Source organism: Triturus cristatus, chromosome 1_2 (assembly GCF_964204655.1).
Source record: "Triturus cristatus chromosome 1_2, aTriCri1.1, whole genome shotgun sequence".
Classification (NCBI taxonomy): Eukaryota; Metazoa; Chordata; class Amphibia; order Caudata; family Salamandridae; genus Triturus; species Triturus cristatus.
In genome coordinates, this window is record NC_140580.1 from 432,859,795 (window position 1) to 432,876,678 (window position 16,884).

The window sequence follows — 16,884 nt, forward strand, 5'->3', positions numbered from 1 at the left end:
CCTATAATCCACAAAGGTAACCAGCATAGTATGTTGTTTTGATACGTCCGGAAACTCCTGAAATTGATCCCGGTGTGCTCGAGTTATCATCAATTTCTCCGTATTTCATATCAGTAGATGGGCGCAGAACTGGTCGTCCATGAACTGTATTGCTGAGGCTGCCTTCACCTCCTCTCTGGGCAAGTGCATTCTGGGTATCTTCAAGGTGCAAAATTCTGCCAGTTTCTCCTTCCAATAATGATCCCCAAAGACTCCATTTTCTTTTCCATTTCTCTTACCCCTATTCCTAGAGTTTGTGCCAAAGACATTTGAGAAGCTTTGACTTCATGTACCTCTGCCAGAATCGTTAAAAGTAGTAATTCAATCTTAGCCTCTGCTAAACAATCCTCCTTACCCTCAGCCACCAGTTGCACTAAAGAAAAGTGTGTACTTTAAAGGAAGATCAATTATACCAGTCATTTCCATCTCCTCGATAGCTCCTACATGCAGCTGGGAGGCTTGGGGAGCCTCTGACTGATATAACTGAATATTCTCTATGTCTTCTACCACTGAGATACCACCTTCTTTAGTTGCCAAGGAGTTTCCCATATTATAAGGACCAGAGTCGCAGAAGACATAACCCTCCTACTTAAGACTGGAAAAGGTTTTTCAGCTCCTAAATGGACATTCTCTCCCAGAATGTTCATTTCAACTCCAGCAAAGGTTTGCTCTAAGGGGGAAGAAGCCATGGATGAATCCAATACCTCTGAATAGAGTGAGCCCTCTTGTTCTCTGGCAGACCGTCCTGCATCTGATCGATCTTCTGCCCCTTTTTTTGGGCACTACCTTGATCAACCTTCGAGACCCCCGCACCACCTATTGATTAGTCTTTTAGGGGTGAGGACTTCCATTTGATTTAGCTGTGCTGGAAGTAACAAGTACAAATGATCATGCAAAAGTATCTTCCTTGACTGTCTCTGATACCTTGCTGAGAAGCATTATTAATTAGAAAAGGGGTCAGTAGTTCAGGTTCCAGGGGTACCACGGCCATTTCCCTATCCGTGGTGCCCTTGCCATTAGGTAATGCTATAATTTCTAATGGTACTAGAAGGATGTGCTTTTTCCCTGATGGGAGTCAGAGCTTCTCCGTCAGATGAGGATTCTGTAAAGGGCCCCCAGAATTAGAAATCGTTTTTAGTCATGGCATATTTCAAACCAATATCCTGATACAAGGATGCTAATAACAAACATGGGAGTTGCAAAAGTAAGCAATGACCAGGTACTGTATCTTACCTGAGTATTCCAGCAGCATCTCCTAGCTCCTCGGGGGACTGCAGCTGTTTCCACGAAGAAGAGTAAGTAGCCCCTGGCCAAACCAGAAGGCGTCTCCTCAGCTCCAGCACTCCCAACTGCTTCCTTTTAGCACCAGAGCCAGCTTCTTTAGTAGTCCACTACAGAAGTCCAGAAGTCAGCTGTCTGGGGAATCCAGTAGGTTTTTTGTAAACCTTTCATAACCCCTCAGGGCACCTTCAGCAGTGACCTCTTCCCCAAAGCACAGCACATCAGAGCATCAGGCAGGGCATCCCATTGAAGGAGCAATCACTAACTTTCCACAGCCCACTCTCAGCCTCCACTCTCCGCCATTGCTGCCTGCTTGCCACTGAACACAGCCACTCCAGCCCAGACCCAGGAAAATCAGGCTATATGATCCAGCTGACCACCGAACACCAAGCACGGAGTGCCATGTTGGGAGGGGGCAGGGACATCAAAGAACGTGTCACCCGACCTGACCGCACATTCTTAAGCCTCGCACCCAAGACACCAGCCTTGTTACATAAATGCAATGCTAATATATTTGAGCAGTGCCCTAGATGCACTGGAACGGGTATCTAGAATCACATTATTTGGGAATGCAATAGTGTCCAAATCCTTTGGGAAAGCGTATTTAGTGGATGTGATTGCTGGATTACTCAAAACATTTAGGTATTACTCCCGTTTGAGCTCAGCGATGGTGGTTTATAGCACTGTTGTTGGTGAGGTCAATTATCACTGCATTATGGAAATCTGCTGAACCACCAAAGATGCAAATGTGGATTGAAAAAAGTTAATAAAGTATATTTAAGGGAGCAGCTCTATGAAAAGCGGGATGGGAAAGGTAGAAGCTTGACATTTTTAAAAAATATTCTGCCCCATTTATACAGGTTTGAAATAAGTTTATAATAACTGCACAAGTGTAAGAGTGATAGGGAAAGGACAGAACTCGGCTGTCTCCAGAATGAACTAGATCTGCACTTTAAGCATATATATGCAGATATTTATGAATATAGTATTCTGTACTATACATTTTTTATATTGATTGACACCTTAGAGAAAGAACTTGTTAGCACTTGATGCTTTTTGAAATTGTATTTACCATTTAGTATTATGATATTTACACTGGTACTTTAGAGAAAGAACGTTTTAGCAATTGATATTTTAAAAAATTGTACTTAGCACCGAGTACCTGATTTGATTTTTATTTTTGCATTTTAAAGAAGGAATTTTCAGCATTTGACTTTCCATGAAATCGTATACTCTTACAAGCACTCCAGAATGGTTATGTGGATATTTAAGTATCTAGGGGCAGATTTACAAGCCCCTTGCGCCTCTTTGCGCCGCCAGTGCGTAACTTTTTTTGACGCACTGGCGCCCTATTTACAACGTGACGCATCTAGGGAGATGCGTCATGTTGTAAAGCCCTGCATCACATTATACCTGCGTCAGGCATAATGTATGCAGTGGGGGCGTTCCCATGCAGGAAAGCCTCGTAAAAGTGACGTGGTAAAATCTACTAGATTTCACTGCGTCACTTTTAGGACGCCACTGCGTCAAAACCTTGTGCTTGCTTGAAGCAGGATAAGAAGTGACGCAGAGTAGTGGGAATAGGCCACAAAATGCATTGCTGGAGTTGCGTCCTGCTTGCGACACGACTCCAGCAATGCGTGACTTTTGCCCCAACAGATGCGTCAGAATTTCTGACGCATCTGTCAATCCTTCCGCCATGGTGCGCCGTATTGTAAATAAGCATTTTTAGTGTGGCGCAAGGAAAGTGACGCATCTCTATAGATGCGTCACTTTCTTGTAAATCTGCCCCCAAGCATTTAGCATCTTGATCTCTACAGCGACACTTTCAAATGAGAACTTAACAGCATATGGCCCTTCCTAAACTGTATTTAGCATAAGGCACTTTATTGTATATTTCGGCCTTTTAGACAAGGAATTTTTAGTATTAGGCACTCTCCGAAATTGTATACCAGTTTATTTTATGAAACAATAATTTGGGAATTGGCTTATTTGCTGTTTTGAGATATTAATGTATATTTGGGCTATCTTTTGCGCTGCCCTGTTCAGATTTCGCACTTGCACTTTATAAATTGAATTGATAATGAATTAGATAATGTATGCAGTAAGATATATTTTTTAACTGTTTTGCGACCCGGTAAGAAACCGCAAAAATGCATATACATATTTAAAAAACACGATTCTTCCTTTTTTAAGTTGTGAAATACATTAATGCGTATTTATTTTGCTGTTCTTTGTTAAATACATCTGTGTATGTGGCTACATTATGTCATTGGCATTTCCGTAGAAAAATATATTGTGGCTAAAAACTTTATGCCAGTTGCAGTACCAGAATGTCGTAGTCAAAATAGCATCGCGCGTGTGTGTGTGTTTGTGTGTGTGTGTGTGTGTATAGTGTCCCAAATATTATTCACAAACGATCACTTCTTTAGATTTAATAATTGGACAATTTCACCCAGCTGGGACGCTATTTAAGTATTTAAGTAAACGATACTTGAGACACAATATTTATATGCACGATTTTCGGACATAGAACCTTTAACCGGAAGTCTGTGTTCTGAGAGACTTCAGAACGAGGCCATGAATTATGGGCGCCGAGGTCATGACATGTTCACACAAAGATACAGCACTCCGTGGTTTATGTGGGATTTTTAACTCCATCAAAAAGATGCTCCCCTAAGCCTTCACACTCCAGGTCTGTTCTTCCCCATTTCATTTGACATATCCGGATTACATCTGGGGATTCATGTCTGTCAGCCTGTCACTGGCTGGGGAGGGCCCCTTGCTCTAAGCCGCTTACCATGATGCTGAGGTGTCCTGCATAGCAGCACCCAGCAAGGCGAGATCGAAACCAGATTTCAGAATATCCACAGAAGCTAAATTTAGATGCAATAAAGATAATGTATTTACACAGTCAGCGACTGCACTGTGAGTGTTGCATAGACCTAGCTGCCCTGATCACTCCTACAAACAAGGGGGCCAAGAGCAGCACAGCCATCCGCCCCCCCCCTTGACATGAACCCCTGCAGTACTCACAAGAATACATTTTTATCATAGTTGTGGCTGACTTTCATTACAAAGTCTTTTTATTCAAGCACCTTCTAAATCTGTAGCAGGTTCTTATGCTTTTATTCTTTTCTGAAATTCGTGTTTCCTTCCGCTGAAAATGCCATTTCAACTATGTCTGCAATGGATTACTGCTCGTGCAAAATATGTAAGCAATAAAGCTGGCTGCTGGTCAGCCTGAAAACTGTAAACTGGCAGGAAATTAAATCCTAAAAAGGAATGTTTTTGAAGAAGACTTCACGAATCTCGGTCAATGCAGAAATAAACACAAGCTCTATATATTTGGGAATGAAGGGATAGAGAGATATTCAAAGGTTTCCCCTGAGGCATTGGCATTCATGTCTATTGAATGCAACAAGCAGATCACTTAGGAAGATGGAATTTCTTTACGCCTTCAGCTTCTTATGGGTGACCGTGCTGTGTGCGCTGCAAAAAAGCACAATACCTGGGCTCCTGGGAATCTGCAACCATGATCTTGCCAGAACCTATGCCCACATCTTACCAGCTGTTTACCACATGCTGACATTCTAGCAATAATACCTATTTACTGCTACTGTAGCCCCTTTGCTGCCTGTTTCTCTAGAGATGTCCCCTTTTGGATACTCGCGGAAGACTGTCCCTATCCCATCCTAGACTGAAAATGTTGACTCCCATATGCACAGTTTACGTAATTAGGTTCACTGCAAAGGAGAACAATCAGGAAAAGTGTAAACTAAAAGTGTGAAAAGGCGAAAACAAGACTGCTGGAGTTTTCCACCTATGCACCCAGGATCAGGAACATCTCCACATTCATCAGGACCACCCGAATGCTGGTCCAGTTTAGGAAACAGTTGAAGACTCACCTATTTAAAGAGCACTACACCACAGATCAGTAACCATCCACAGCCTAGTTTTCTCTCCTATTATGTGTTAGGTTTAGGCTTGTATTGGATCCCATACAGGGCTCTACTGCCTCTTGGTCAGGTTCACACAATATTAGTACCACATACCTGCAAGAAAGCAACACAGCATCAATCATTGAATCAAGTGTTGAATAATTCAAACCAAAATAAATGTATCTAGGAAAAGTTTCTCAAGTGCAAGTCAAATGAATGCCTGGGCCTGTACTGTGCGTTTATGAAGAAACTGACTTATATTCACAAGTAGAATCTCACCAGCATAGCAACTGAATACCAAAAGTGAGCCTGTGCACAATCTATAGGTCTATCAGTGAAAGTATGTGTAGACACAAATGGAGGGATTCCCTGCAAATGACTTGTGCCTGTGTGTAAGTATGCATCAATGCAAAATTCAATTGTATGTAAAGTCTCAAAATGTAATGGTCTTTACAAAGTCATAACTTAAGTATATTTGAATGTGAAATCCAAAGCTGTACTGTAAAATATTTTACCATTGTTTCTCCTTGACGCTAAATGAACTCTAACCTATTCCCCCCAAAATATGGCACACTTATCCGTAACAGTAAACCTCTAACCATTCCCATTGCCTTACGCATTCCTACTCACGACCCTGATATAATCCTGTTACCCTTACATATTTCTAAAACTAACACTAAACCTTAGCTGATCTAAACCTTAACCTAACCACTAACCACTAACCCTAACCACTAACCCTAACCTAGCTCTAACACCATTTCTTACCCTATCCATGGCTCTTTCCTAGTCTAACCATTGGTCTGACTCTTACAACCTCCCTTACTCTAACCACAGCCTTTACCTAATATAACCCTATATCTAACTTTCTACTTCATCCTACCATAACCCTGACTGCAGTAACTCTTACTCTTAACACTAATCGAACTGCATTCCTCTCCCTTACCCTAAACCAATCCACACCTAAATCCTCAACAATAAGCAAACACATATCTTAATATGCAAAAAACAAACATTTAGAGTTGTTCACAATAATTAGATGTTTTTGTTACATCTCTTAAATAGGGGAGAGCTTGTTAAGCTCCCTTATCCTATTAGAAATAACAAAGAAAAGCAGACAGACTCATGGTTTTATTTCCAATTAATGGTATTTTTGAACATTACCAGTACAAACAGCCTTTCTCCTTTCATGTTACAGTTTGCTCAACCTGATGGCAGCAGTTTGCACACCCACAGTGGAATTGGCCAGAAGTGTGCAGGCTCCACTTTCGAGTGGCTACTGCCTGCCATGGGCCGACCATAACATTTGAATACTTTTGAAGACCACCAGACTCGCAGGGCAATGAGTGGTGGTCCAGCCACCGCGGCACCGGCGGTCCGACTACCCTGTTAGGAATTTTGAGGTCGGACTGCCATTGCACCGTTAAAACTACCAGGTGGGCCCATGGCGGCCTGAAGGCTGCAATATTCTTGGTGGTGCCCTGAGGCACCGCCGAGCATATAACAACTTTCCTCACCGACAGCGGTGTCATGGATGTTCTTCCCCCATGTAACTGCTGGTGGTGAGGAAAGAAAGGGGGCCCTCAAGGGCTCCCTCTTTACCCTGTGCACAGGTGTGCATGCAGGTGGGCACATGTGCACCCTGTAGATCTGCACCCCCAGTTTCTGCACACGAAGGAATGCTCAACCTGTGCAGGAACGTGCACTGGGGGTCCCACAGTGGTGCTGTTTAAGGCTCACAATGAGTCTTTAAGCAGCACCGCCGCGGGACTGCCACGCCGCCCGCCTACCAGATGACAAGATTACTTGTAATCTGGTGAGAGTGTGGCTGTGAGTTTCAGCATCCTAGAGCATGGAAGTGACCTGCCGCCCGCTTCAGGACCACAGAAACTCGTAATTACGCCCTTTGTGAACACATGAACGGGTGTAAAGCATTTGTGCAATTAACCGGAAGTCGCAGAGTGAAGGGCATGCCATTTTGTCAGTCGTGCATCTTTGTGTTGTGTACATTAAAAACAAATCAGTTGCAAGTTGCACTTCACATTTGTCCACGATGAATTATTAGAACTATACATTGGTAATGGCTGCTGAATTCTGTAGTACTGACTGTGTGAACGTAAGAAACACTTTAGAGATACCTGTGTGTCAATTGAATAGAGTGACCTCCTTACTCCACCTCATTATGGACACTGTCTCCAGCCCTGAACTTTTCACCTAGAAAACAATATTTTCTGGTCTGTTCCTCTTATTAGTGCAATGGAAGCAAGACCACAAGAACTAGAATGCATTAGATGATCACACAAAAGTTCAAGACTGGAATGGCTTGGAAGGAGGTGGTCACCCTAATTGCTCAAGACAAACCTGAAAAAAGCAAGATAGATTCTATAATGTTTTTTATTAATTAAAATAAGTAATTTAAAAAGGAATCCTCATAAGCGCTTACCTACCTATTTTCAAGATTAGTATCACCTATTATTTACAGGGTTTAAAAAAGACATATGTGCGTCATGAACATTCTAAAAAAGTTATTAAAATAATTATTTTGCATCCATGCAGAACATAAGAACAGAGGCCTGCTTTCCACTACAGGCTTCTATCTTGGTTTGTCCTCTTTCCTGAAGCTGTAACTCCGACCCAATGGAGATGGACCTGGGGCGCGGGTGCTGCTGCAGTAACCCTTGGCATTTTGAAGCAAGACAACCTGTTAAGGTGAACACAACATCGACCTTTGAAGTGTCTGTTGTGCAACATTGGTAATCATAAACCTACCCTGGACAATCCGCTGTCAGTCCTGATACAGTGTAAACAGGGTAGAAGGCTTCCCACTAAACTGCTGCACATTTTTTTCTAAATCAGGTCTGTGTTTATTTTGTCTGGCAGCAAAATGTGAACATTTTGTAACTTGAACCCATTGACACTCTGGCTAGGACACAGGGAAGGGTAAAAGGACAACTTTAAAAAGAAAAAAAAATAAGGCTTCTTCCTTTCTGAAGTTTACATTTATGTTTAAACCCTGACCCTCACCTGAAGTGGAAATTATGCTGTTAAGCCTTAATACTGCAGAATTCAGTGGATTTAAAATGAATGGAGATCCATGGGTGAACTTTGTTCGAAATAGACACGCTAGAAGCATTCTCAGTTTCCTGTTTTCATAAATATTTTCTTGGCACCATTTCAGGTAAATAAAATGCAGTGCATATCTTGGGATGATGAATCTTTCAATAGTGTACATGGTAGAAGCTGACCATTGAAAGAGTTACCCCAAAGAAATACATGATTTGTAGGGCAGAGCTCTGAGTGCATCTGTGTAGAGGCAAGCTCTGAGTTACACTCTGTATTGACAAATTCAGGGCTTAAAATCGGTTTGCTAACATTTGGCGCAACTCAGAAAGATAACTTGCTTCGCTGCATCAAATGGAGAGATCAGGAATGCACCATATTTACTAAGATATGGTGCATTCCTGCAAACTCTGTGCGCTGGCGAACTGAGTGCTGCTAGCGTCAACACAGTCACCCTTGCGCCAAGGTGCAAGGTTGCCTGCGTTTTACGCAGGATTGTTTTTGTGCAGGAAGGGACACTTTCATACACAAAAGCACTCCTTGGAGGCATTTCCTCATTTTATGTATGCTGCAGAATGCAGCACACGTGGAAATAAAGAGGAGAAATAAACATTTCTCCTTGTTATGCCTCTTTTGGGATGGCGTAGCATTTTTATGCATTCTCAGGTTTACTTTTCTTAGTAAATCTGGGAATGTGCCAAAATCCATGGGTGACTCCAGCAGATCAGCCATCCATACTCCAGCTATCAAATGCCTTCCCAATGCAAGTTGGGAGTTATTTTCAAAGGCAAGGGTGGCATGAGACACATTTCACTGCCTCTTACGCCAGGGATTTCTTGGTGTGACCGACAGTGAAACTGACTTTTATGTCCACCCTTCTAAATTAGGTGGGCGAACATAGGGGCAGATTTATATCAGACTTGCGCCACTTTTACACCGCCGTTGAGTCACTTGTGTGACGCAGCGGCGGCGTAAACCCTGCGTCATGTTGTGCCCCTTTTACATCGTGACGCATCTATGTAGATGCGTGACTGTGTAAAGCCCTGCACCACATGAAACCTGCGTCAGGTTTCATGTGGGCGTTTCTACTCAGGGGGGCGTTCCGTCGCAGGAACGCCCCTGAAAAGTGACTCAGTGAAATCTATAAGATTTCACTGAGTCACTTTCCCAACCCTGATGCGCCAAAACCCTGCGCCTGCTTGAAGCAGGCGTAAGGCTTGACGCACCATGTTAGGGATAGGGTAGGTTGGAACAGTGCTGGAGTTGCGTCGCGATTGCGACGCAACTTCAGCACTGCGCCAACCTTACGCCGGCAGATGCGTCACGTATCTGCTTGTCCTTGCGCCACGATGCACCGCATTGTAAATGCCGCGCATCTGCGGTGGCGCAAGGGCAAACTTGCGTGACGCAACTTCCCTGGTGCATCCATGCTGATTTGCAGGGATGCGCCAGGGAACATAAATCTGCCCCACAGAGTTCAGCCTCCGACTGCACTTACTCTGTGGGCTATAGGACGGGATGGTGTAAAGGAAGTTGTGCCTGCTGTGGTTCCATCTATGGTCCGCCCGCATATAAATTCGACAGGCAGACCATCATCTTGGCAGTAAGGACACTGGTAAGGATACTCTGTCACCGTTTCAATGGAGTATCCTTACAGCAAGATTTAGATGAGGCCCAAAGTACAATGAGTACTAAATTAGGTTTTTCAGTTCAACAAAATTTCCACTATTGTGTAAACATTATTTTGTTGTGCTTCTGAGATTCCAAGGGTCACATAATAACTCTGGCGGATATAAGTGGTGCTGCATCTTCTGGTCAAAATGTTATCATTTCATTTTGAGGTTTCTATTTGGGTATTGTCTGAGCATGGGCAAATGCCGAGGTCCATGTGAGTGAGTCTTTGCTTGTCAAAAAAGAGATCTATAGATGAATGACTATAGGTGTTATCCTTAGCACAGCTTGTGTGTTTCGCGTTTTATTAGGACAACCGTTTGTTTATATGATTAAGAGTTTAATGTTGATAGAATCTGCATATTATTGGTGATACATACCTGAGAGATTCTGGGTTTTCTAAATAGTGCTCTGGGAATCTTGGTATACAGAGCAGAGCTTCATCCAGATTTTCAACTCACACAAAAAATGTTGATGTGTCCCTTTAAGATCTGTATTTAAAAGAGGCCATCATGCTTTACATTGACAAAACTGATTAAGATCAGATTTAAGTCTTTTAGGTGAGGCGTCCTGTGTTTTTCTGCAGATTTTCCAGCATCAAGAGGCTAGTTAAAAAGAGAAGATTCTCTCTCTAAACAAGCATTATAATGTTAGTGGTGCGGGAGGTGCCTGGCCAATGAAGTGACTCACTTGGCAGCAAGCCACTCTATGTAAGAGCACTGCTGCACAAACTATGTATTTGCTAAAAAATGCCTTTTAACTGAGAGAGATGGATGCACGATCTGTGACTCACACAAGTGAATCATACAGCTGTTTCGTAAATTGTGATGAAATTAAAATACTAGCTCGAGGCACTTTCTGCCATTGCTGCTGGGGTGGGAAACCATCCCCCAGCAGTCCTTGCTCTGCACTTGGCCCAGGAGGGGGGAAGGCCGTATTGCACCACCGCGCTTATAAGCGCTTCTTTCAACCCACGGTGTGGGATGCTCAAGACACTCTGTTGTTGCTGCTGGGATGGGACTATGACCCTCAGCATTCCTTGCTCCACTCTTGGCCCAAGGGGAGGAGGGTTGTATTGCTCCACCACGCATACAAGCGCTTCTTTCAACCCGCGGTGTGGGATGCCCAAGACATTTTCTGTTGTTGCTGCTGGGATGGGACTATGACCCTCAGCATTCCTTGCTCCGCACTGGGCTCAAGTGGAGGAGGGTTGTATTGCACCACCGCGCATATAAGCGCTTCTTTAACCCCTTCGATGCGAGTGACGGAGCGGTTCCGTCATGCGCGTCGGTTGCGCTGTGCGCATGACGGAACCACTCCGTCACGGCCCCGCCCGCGCACGGAATCTTCAGCACGGTGCGGTAATCCGCGCTGAAGGGGTTAACAACATGAACGGGTGTGCCTAGGCGGGAACCCGGTAAAGACCGGTCCAGGGGCAGTCCCGTCAGAGCAGGAAACAGACTGGGCCATCCCCTTGGTTTTTTCTGTGAAAGGTACAGTTTCTTAAACAGACCAACTATTGTTGTGGACTCTTTCAACAACAGTGCAAAGTTGAGTTAGCTGCTCTTGTCCCTTGCCATCTGCAGTACTTGAGGTGCCACATCTTTTTAAAAGGGTCCCTCGGTGGGCTGTGGCATTTTATATATTTGAACCTTTTTCAATTGTCTTTGTTCTATATCAGGGTATTTTTATGGTTTTCAACTGATTTTTTTTTACCAACCTCTTTTTCTTGTCGACTTCTATTTTATTGTGTTTGTCTTCATTGTTTCTGATGAGAGTCTCAAAACTGTCTTGGCGTTCTAGTTAATTTTAAGGATTTTTAAAATTCTTTTTATTGAACATATCTGTGGATACAGCTGGAAGGAATAGCAAAGCATATACACTTTTTCTCAGCTATTGCTTGGTGTCTTGCGAAGGATATAATTTTCAGGAAGCCATGCCTCTTACAACCTGTACAGTTCAGTTATGAATCCAAGCATTTATCTTTGTCCCACCAGAGTGTGGTGTACAAAGGTTCAAGGAGCTCCACAGTTGCTCCATCTGAAGGCTGAGATAGGAGGGCTAAAAAAAGGCTATTACCACCCTTACACAAACACTGACCGCGGAGGTAGACAAATTCACTGACATATTGACTAACCTTAGCAAAGAGGTGTAGAACAGAATATCTAGTTGTAGCAATAGTGCAGAACCTGATATTCACAAGGCTCATATCTCAAATAACCCATCTAGCCAAGGGAGCGTTACCAAGTAAGATGGACGACTAGATGTTCGGTACTGAGCTTCCACCAACAACAAAATCCTGCCCAAATCCGGTGCCATCTGGGACTGTCCTAACTTCTACACGAAATATTGCGTGGAATGCTGGGGTTGTGATTTGGGCTGCTGGGGACACCTGGAACAACTCACGAAGCCAGACTGCACCAGGACGGCCTGGCTGCACTGGGCCACGAGGAGTTCGACCTGTGGGGGTGAGCCCCAACACCTGGCTAAATGTTGAAGGCAGCCCTGCTCTAATGGGCTGCGTGTTACACGGGAACAGAAGCCAACCTGCAGAAAACAAATGCTAGAGTACCAAGCTGCAGCCGGCGGCTGGGACGAGGCAGTGCAGTGACGACGGAGGATACTGCCAGCAGCTGAGGGGTGAGTAGACGAGACTGATCGTCCAGGCTGAAATCTTAGGAGCACAGTGCCTCCCTTGTGTCAGGCTCCTAAAGCTCTGCGAGAAAGGAGCAGTGGGGAGGGGCTAGACTACACCTGCGGCTAAAACTCTGAGCCAAGAGAGGGGACGCGATTGTGGCACTTCTCTCAGCGGCAATAAATGACATCCGAGACCATAGAGAATACAACTAGGACAGTTAGTGGTGCGGCCGACCTGCTGGAAGCTACGGGCCCCCAGGAACACAACACCAGAAATTGATTGGGGGGATCACCACTGCCTCCCCCCAGCGGCACGAGGCAACGAGCACACTGCAAAAAAAAATAGTGGGCCTACTGTCACACAAAGGTGCTGGGGGTGAGGCGTGGTCAGAGCTCCCCCCAAAGGACATAAACAGTGCTGCATGAGACCAGGAATTTAGGGTAGACACCACTGAACTCCTGGACTGTTTGGGGACCAGCAGGAGACCTGGTTGACTTGATTGAACCACCAGATGCATAAGGAGGGAGAATACAAGGGACTCATAGAGAAAGGAGGTGAACCCCAGATGGAAGGTTGAGTGAAGGTATTGTTTACGCAGTGAGAGTATCTGTAACTAGTGCGGTGGGAGAAGTGCGGACCCCAGCTTCCGTCTTCTAAACATGTGCTGAATGCGGTGCTTCCGGCTCCTTTCGGTGGCCCTGGTGTGCTGGGATAGATGTGTGTTGAGGTCTAGAGATGTGAGACTCTACTCTCCTTGCGTTCCTCTGGTGGGTTTGCCTTAGACGGGGAAGGCCCGCCGCTCACGGGCCGCCAGTTACAGGGTTGGGATGATGCAGGAGTCCAGACAGTGGGAAACTGTTATAGAGATGGGGGGTTGCTACCACTCGCAGATTTCTTGGAGTGTCACAAGTTGCCTCCTGGGCAGTTCTTGAACTATCATAGAATTAGGGGTGCACTGGCAGAGCTATGGGGAAGAGAGAGGATGGAACCAGGTACACATCTGGTCATGCACACAATGGTAACATTAAGCTTGGCCGGCCACCTAGTGAAATGGCTTTACCAGGCCATTATTGAGATCTCGAGCTGCCCACTACTTCGGCTACGGGAATGATGGGAGGAGATGCTTTCTAAGCAGTTCACTGATAAAGAATGGGAAAGGGTCTTGGGAGGCCCCAAGAAGGTGTCTAGCAATGCAGCCTTTAAATATTTGCAATTTAACGGGTTACATGGAACTTATCTGATGCCGCATCGACTGAATGTCATTTTTGAGTGTTCAGACCAGGCATGTCCACGCTGTACTTTTGGTGACGCGGATTTTGACCACATGGTCTGGTCTTGCCCTCAGCTCTGTGACTACTGGATGAAGGTGGTGGAGCTGCAAAACAAAATAATGTCGCTGGGTTTGGCGTGTACACCAGCAGCTTGCCTCTTGGGAGCATTCCCGAGGTCTAAAGCCAAATGGCTGTGGTTCCGATTTATCGATCTAGCCATACTCTTGGCCCGACGGCGCATAGCACTGGGGTGGAAAGTTAAGCAGGCGCCACTTTTGGTTAAATGGGAAGAGCACTTGACATGTTGGTCCAAAGCTGAGGAACGGGCTCTGCTCAAAGAATATAGAGTGACTAAACGACGCAAACAACTGGCAGAACCCTGGGCTGACTTAGTTAAGGCTTGGGATAAGCGTTATGCACCACTACAGTCTTCCGATATAGACATGACTGATTCGGACACCTAGAAGCAGACATTGTCCGGTCTCGACAGGTGCGACACCTCAACCTAGCCATCAGTATTTTATGACACTTTAGAGCACAGGGGAAGGTCGACTTCCATGGCGTCAGCCTTGCATGGGAGGGAGTTTTGCAGCCCTTTAACACCATGGGTTTTCTCTCCCATTGTCCCATGGAATTCATCAGCCCCCAGGAAACTCACTTATAAAAAACACATTGATCAAGACACCTGGTAGTTGGTTTTAATGTTTAGTTTATAAAAATACGAAGAGACATAGGATATATACTCTTGTGTTTCATTATATAACTTGCTAAATTACTTTGGCGTCAGATCTCCTCCACAATTAAGCTCTATATTTCCTGTTTACCAGATGCAATCGGGACTTGTGGGATTGATGATATAGCGCCTTTTGGAGGCCTAGACATGTCACATTACTACTCCCACATGAATAACGGGTCCCTACGAACGGAACTGTTGGGTCTTCCTCATGGTTTGCCGTTTTAATCTGCTTTTCTTTTGTACTGTGTTGAGGTGATTGTATACCTATGGACAATACAAGATATTATGGTGTAATATGTATGCTTATGATCTCTACTGTAGAGAAGATCATATGTCATGTTAACTAGCTCCACTGTATATGTTCTTAATTGCCAGACCTAGAGATCCTTTTTGTAAAGAGTTACCGCACATATGGCGGTATGTGAATTGTGGAAAGTTTGCTTGGAAAAATAACAAATGCCAATAAAAAATATATTTAAAAAAAAAAGCAGGGATCACAAAATACCATCATTGATATTGACGCCAACACAGAAAATACGGCCTTTTCCACAGTACTATCAGCATTTATTAAATTACTCTCTGCTCGAGCCTGATAACATTCTACATTGAAGCTGGTGAAAACGTGCCTCCCTCTGTGTTCAGTCGACCTTCTCTGAAAACCTAACATGTTAAATTTACCTACTGACATTTGCTGGGGACAATGGTGTAAAACAGGAAGAGTCCCGGCAATTCCAGGACCCCTGATCACCCTAGGTGCCTTTGTATTGCCCGCTATTAATCCGCAATGTTCTGTGGTTCTTTATGCAGTGGCAGAGAAGAAGTATGGAGGTGCACCACCCGATGCAGCTCCAGCTACATGAGGTGCTGGCCGACTCGTGTTGTTTCCCTGTAAAAGGAGATCTCTAAAGGTGACTTGTTCCTTAACTATACTATTGTGGGGTTCTCTGTACAAGCAAGTTCTTGTTCAAGAGGAGAGTTTAGTTTAGTTTGTACAGTCTGAAGCATGCTTTGTACTGACATTGTAATCTGTTCTTGAGCAATGTTAGGAAAAAAACATTAAAAACCAATAAATCAGGGCTATGCTCTTCAAATTCTAATGCAGGGCTGCCGGAGACCTGAGAGTGAAGGGGTCCCACCCCCCAATCTATATTGACACTGTGGTGGAGAGCCTGGCTTGCTGGACCTGGGGGTCTTTGGCCTTTTTTGGGTCTACGGAAGAGGAACAGCTCTGAAGTGCTGGTGATCTACTATCAGAATTGTGGTTAGTTCAATCGACAACACGAGGAAGAATAAGACAGCCAAGTCCTCTCAAGTGAACAACATTTTTAACTATACCCACACTATGAACCTTGAGGGCACAGCCCAGGAAGAAATGGCAAAAGGTCTAGGGAAGCAAGGTGGCCCATCACTTACAGATCTAATGGGGGTGATACAGGGCTCCCGAGAAGGACTGGCCACCAAAATAGACTCAGTTGCAATTGAGGTCAGTCTACTACAACTGAATTTACAGAAGGTGACAGACTGGGTCACCATCACAAAGGAGAAGGTGGAGGTCCAGCAGAGAGAAGTCCATACCCTCCACGACATGGTCTGTAGCCTACAAAAGCTGACGACCCGACTGGATGAATAAATAGAAGACTCTGAGGGGCGGTCCTGAAGAAATAATCTAAGGTTCATAGGGTTCCCTAAGATGGCAGGGGGGGACCCAACGGAACTGTTCCTAATAGGTTTGATTGCTAATGCCTTGCTCCCCAAACGTTTTTCACGATTGAACGGGAACATAGTGCGCTGGCTCCCATGCCAAGGCCTGGGGCCTTGCTATGAGCCATTATCGCCTGCCTGTTCAATTTTTGAGACCGGGATGAATCCTACAATATGTCGGGATGCTTGGCCCTCCGCTGTTTGAAGTGAAACCTATCTCAGTATTCCTGGCGTAAATGCAAAAAGTATAGAATCAATGGAAAACTTTCCTATCTGTCAAGAAGTGCATGAGGGGCCTCAGCCTAAGGTTCCTGGCGAAGTTGTGAGTCCTACATGGTGGGAAGGTACTGTTCTTTTTCACCCCAGACTAGGCCAGTGGCTGGTCAAACACCCTGGTTGGGAGAACTAACGAGACACTGAGAAGAGAGGTCTGATAATGCTAAGCGCAGAGAGACAATCTGCCCATCTCCGTAGACGTAATGGGCGGAGGAGTAGCCTGGACTAAGCAAAGAGGATTGGAAGGGTTGTGGTGTGCCCAGATGGCACTAT